General features: G+C 40.0%; 1 pseudogene; it reads right to left on the bottom strand.

The window, feature by feature from the left end:
• Positions 1-65: 65 nt before the first annotated feature.
• LOC105178805 lies at positions 66-2,414 on the bottom strand (annotated as a pseudogene).
• Positions 2,415-5,653: the final 3,239 nt, after the last annotated feature.

Here is a 5,653-nt window from a genome sequence, read left to right as displayed (position 1 = left end):
GTGATGGTGTGGATTTAGGGGAACTTGGCAGTCCATGGATGACTTCTTTCCTTGAACTTATTTTGTCATGAAAGACTTTTTTCTTGTAAGTTCTTCGACTCGATCTTTTGGCAATTGTTGTCTTGAATGCTCCTCTACCATTGAACATAGCATTTTTTGCAACAAAGGATCAATAGAATCAATGAGAAAAATAGAATGCACATCATTAGAATATTTCATGACACCATCAATTTTAAAACTCATAACCTCATTATCAAATTCCATAGAGAGAATTCCGACATAAACATCAATTTTGATTTTTGAGGTTTTAAGGAATGGTCTTCCTAGCAAGATGGATGTAGAATTGGGAGAAATATCCCCCTTCATATCAAGCACATAAAAATCAGTAGGAAAAAATAATTCATTAACTTGCACAAGTACATCCTCAAGATCTCCTTCAGGGTAAACTATGAAATGATCGGCAAGTTGAAGAATGACCCCCGTTTCTTTCAATGGGCCAACATTCAAAGATTCATATATAGTAATAGGCATAATATTGATAGAAGCACCTAAATCACACATTGCTTTTTCTATTCCAATCTTTCCAATTTTGCAAGGGATAGAAAATGTACCTGGATCATTGCATTTAGGAGGTAGTTTTCTTTGAAGAATGGCAGATATATTCTCTCCCATACTTACCCGTTCGTTTCCTTTGAGTTTTCCTTTGCTAGAGCACAGTTCTTTGAGGAATTTCGCGTAGCGGGGTATTTGCTTGATGGCATCGAGCAGCGGGATGTTTACCTCCACTTTGCGGAAGGTTTCAAGGATTTCTTTTTTCTCCTCTTCCTTCTTTGCTTTGGTGAATCTTTCTGGGAAGGGCGGTCTGGTTACCAAAGGCTTCGGATGGTCCGCTTCAGGTTCGGCTTGCTCTTGTTGGACCTCAATTTCCTTTTTCGGCTTTCTTTTCACACCGTGCCCACGTTTAGTGCCATCTTTGTTCACATTTTCCTGCAATTCTTTTCCACTACAAAGCACAATAGCACTAACATTTTGTCTAGGGTTAATGACAGATTTAGAAGGTAGCTTACCTTGAGACTCTAGCTTACCAACAAATGACGCCAGTTGACTGATTTGAAATTCTAAGTTTTGAATGCTCGTCTGGGTCTGTTGTTGTTGCTGCTGGAACTGTTGGATGCTCGTCTGGGTCTGTTGCTGAAATTATTGTGTGTTGGTCACTAATGCTTTCATCATGTCTTCGAGAGATGGGCTAGGCATGGGATTAGGCTGCGGAGGTGGTCTGTATTGGGTTTTTGAAAGTGTTGGTTACCGTAACTCAGATTCGGGTGATCCCTCCATCCGGGGTTGTATGTGTTGGAGAAAGGATCATATCTTCTTTGTTGTTGTCCGGGGAATCATCCCACAGCGTCGGCATGCTCGGTAGTTGACTCTTGAAGAGTTGGGCACATGTCCGTAGCGTGCCCCGTTAAATTGCAGATACCACACGCTTTGACTTGTTGATGATTCTCTGTAACAACTTTTTCAACAATAGATGTGAGTTGATTTAAACATTCTTCAAGATTACTTACCTCGTTGCTTTTCCTTGGTGGATCATTGTATCTAACCCCAAACTGTTGCGTGTTGGACGCCATAATCCAGATTAGGTTACACGCTTCGGTGGGGGTTTTGTTGAATAGTGCTCCGCCACTTGCCGCATCTATCAGTTTCCTATCCATATTTGATAGACCTTCATAGAAATACTGGATCAACAGGTGGTTCGGGATTTGATGATGGGGGAAACTTTCCACTAGTTGATTGAATCTTTCCCAATATTCAAAAAGACTCTCTCCCGTGAATTGTCGAATCCTACTGATCTCCTTCCGGATCGTTGTGGCTCTTGAGGCAGGGAAATATTTCTCAAGAAACTGCCTCTTGAGATCATTCCATCTTGTCATGGATCCTTAAGGTAGAAAGTACAACCAATCCTTCGCTTGGTCGGCAAGGGAGAACGGGAATGCTCTCAGTTTGACTTGTTCTTCGCTTATGCCTTGTGGTCGCATTCCGGAGCACACCACATGGAATTCCTTCAGATGCTTGTGTGGATCTTCACCTGTGAGGCCACGGAAAGTGGGAAGTAAATGAATTAATCCAGATTTCAGTTCAAAATTTACCTCCAAGTCAGGGTACTCAATGCACAGTGGCTGCTGGTTCAGATCGGGCGACGTCATATCATTGATCGATCTTTCAGGAATCAAAGCCATTATCTCTTCTTCGGATTCGCTTAGGGATTCCTCAAACTCCAAAGTTATGTCTTCTTCGTCTTCGTATGGAGCGGATGCTCCTTCCGATTGTTGCTTAGTCACCCGACGAAGTATTCGTGCGGTCTTTTCGATTTCCAGGTTGTATACCAATTTACCTGTACGAGAAGACCTTGGCATCAATGGTGATAAAAATCAAGTAACTAAAAATAAAGAAATATACTTAAAAACGCCAATCCCCGGCAACGGCGCCAAAATTTGGTGGGTGTCGAGATCACCAAAAATAATTCATACTACACTTGTGAAAGTGGGAGTAGGGTCGATCCACAGAGATTGGTTTAAGTTAATTTCTTTGGGAAAAAGAAAATAATGGGGGGAGATTGATAATAAAAATAAGTAATCAAAAATTAAATAAAACTTAAAAATACCTGGCGAAGATATGCGAGGAAGATTTTCTGGTTAAGGCTAGGATCATGCTTGATTCTTGTGAATTGATCATTGATGCAAGAATAACACATGAATGGACAAATAAACCAGTTATGGTTGTTGGTACGACCTAACAACCTCACCTTCCCTTACCTTTTCATCAGCCAAGGTACGACCGTTAGCTAGATCCCTAATTAATAGACAACCCTGGGAACGTTCACAATATTTAATCTATTAACAGCATTAAGAATTAGAAAGGCCTGATTCTAATTAACAAACTCCTACGAGGATAATTCGTTTGAACTAGATCATGCATTCCCCATAACATAACTAATTACTATGACATAATTAATCATGCTACGTTGCTACTAAGCATTGAACCAAATAAATAATTACACGGATTTATAAAGTCCAATTAGCTAAGCAAACCTTCTTGATAATGAACAACCGGCCGAATCATTCATAAATCAGACGTTTGTAATTAAAGCACAGAGAATAGCATGAATATTCGTTTGACCAGTGTAGAATGCAAATTAGATCTCATAACATAATGGAAATCAAGCAATCACCGTACCTTAAGCAGAAAATAAGGAATTTTGCTGGACGTGTTAATGGAAGAATACACTAGAAAGCGAAATTTCATTAATTCCAGTTGTAAAATAAAAATAAAGGAGAAAGGATGAACAAAGAATTCTATAGAGTTCTAAACAATAACCGAACGTCTTCAAATGAAGAGACCCCCCTTATTTATAATAAAAGTCTCCTACGAATCTAGACGTGGGGGGGGGGTAGATACGTGATAAATTCTAAAAAGGTAAATAAATTACAAGAGATAAACTTTAAAAAAGACTTTCTAAACCGAAACACTTCATTCCTTTATCTTTTGCGAAAATTGCTCGTGCTTATCCTTATCCCGAGTTGATCACTCCACTAAGCGTGGGCACACTTAGTCAATTCTGCAGAAATTTCCTTGTAATCTTCCTTTTTGTTTTCTTTTTGATGTCTTCAATTTCAATTTTGGCTTGAATTTTACCATCTTTGTCTCATATCTCCTTTTTTGCTAAATATGCAATAAAATCACATAATTAGGGATGTTTTGGCTTAAAAAGAAAGATTAAATCGCTATAAAATTATGATAATTGCAGAGTTATCAATAGTTGATTGCCAACCTCTATTAGCAAAAATTGATAGTTGTGTCCATGGTTGGGAGGGTACAGGATTATTATTTGCGGGACGGATTCAGATTATTAAATCCGTTCTCATGGTTTTGAGTATCTATTGGGCTTCCTCGTTCATTCTACCTAAAGGTGTTATAAGGGAGATCGAGAAGAGATTGTGCTCCTTCTTACAGTAAGGTGCTACTAGTGGGGGCTATGCAAAGGTAGCATAGAGGGATGTATGTAAGCAAGCTGCAGAGGAAGGACAGAGCTTACGAGACATTGCTATTCTTAATTGTTCCTTAACAAATAAGAAATTATGCGATATGATTCATTGTGATAGAACATCCATATGGGTGAAGTGGTTGTACCATGGGCGCTTGCGTGACAGGTCCATTTGGACAATTTCGGACCATGGAGGTGCGTGGGGTTGGAGAAAACTCCTTCGCCTATGCACCATTATTCGGCCATTGGTGGATTACCAAGTGGGTCATGGAACTACCTTCTATTTGTGGCAGGACCCGTGGCACCCCCCGGACCACTTATTCAAAGGTTCCCACGTGGTCCACAACTCATTGGTCTTAGACTCTCGGAGAAACTTAATAGGGTTATTATGGATGGGCATTGCACTGGCCCTCATCACGGACATGTTTGGAGATTGTACAAAATTTGTCCATAATCCATGAAGACGATGATCGTGTTCATTGGCGAGATACGAATGGACGTCTCATTGTTGCATCGCTATATCGCATATTACACTCGCCGGGACCCAAGGTAGGTTGGACTTCACTATTCTCGGGCTCCTTGAAGATTCTTAGACATACATTCACACTGTGGCTCGCTATATTAGGGAAACTATCAACGGTAGATAAACCGTAGTTGTCGTATCTTGGCACTTCTGTTCTTTGTGATGAAGGCGTAATAGAAACACATACACACTTATGTTTTCGATGTCGTTATGCCAGACAATGCCTCATAGCAGTGAGACAGGATGTTAGATTCACATGGCTGAACCGAGACTTGGCCTTAGACGTGGAGTGGGCTACAAGGAAGTAGAGAGGGAAACATATTGTCAATTTATCCTACTGTGCATTACTCGCTGCATGTGTCTATCATATCTGGAGAGAACGGAACTTGAGCCAGTTTGAGCATGTTGATCGACCACCGAGCACCATCCCTGCCATCATAGTGGACGACGTTAGACAGAGAATCATTCGTGCTAATTTATCACACTCTGTTAGTATTATACACACTATGGCATATTCCATGGCCTATTATGGGAGAAACCGATATTTGACTGTTGTACTGTACGCATGTACCTTTTTATTAATGAAACTTATATTTACCCAAAAAAATTATCTAAAATTTGTTCAGATTTGGACGGAGGGCAGGAAATGCCACATTTTTTAAAGCTAGGAGGCATATTTTGTCAGAGTCTAAATTACGGTCCTTAAAATACTACCCCCTAAGTTATGGGTGAGTCTTTGCAATTAACCCCACGGTGGTAAGCACCGCATCTGTGGCAAAAATTGATGGCAAAGATCAAGTAGTGGTGGTTGATTTGCTGGGTTTTCTTGTGGTTGTGGTGATAGTTTCACCCTTCTTCAACGCATTTTTGGTGGAAGTTACGACCGTTACTGAGCGGTTTCTTAGCTCTCCTGCAACCTAATTTGGTTTAGAAATCGGAGTTCTTCTCACTCTCTGCATTCTTTGGTGGAACTCTCTAATCTAGCAAACAAACACAGAGGGAGAAATGTATTCGTTAAATTCTATAGTATGGTACAATTTATTAACCCTATTCTATTTATATCTATACATATTTATAGATATGGTGTA

Source organism: Sesamum indicum, unplaced genomic scaffold (assembly GCF_000512975.1).
Source record: "Sesamum indicum cultivar Zhongzhi No. 13 unplaced genomic scaffold, S_indicum_v1.0 scaffold00095, whole genome shotgun sequence".
NCBI lineage: Eukaryota > Viridiplantae > Streptophyta > Magnoliopsida > Lamiales > Pedaliaceae > Sesamum > Sesamum indicum.
Note: the sequence above shows the minus strand (reverse complement) of the source record. Positions and strands in the feature narration are given on the sequence as shown.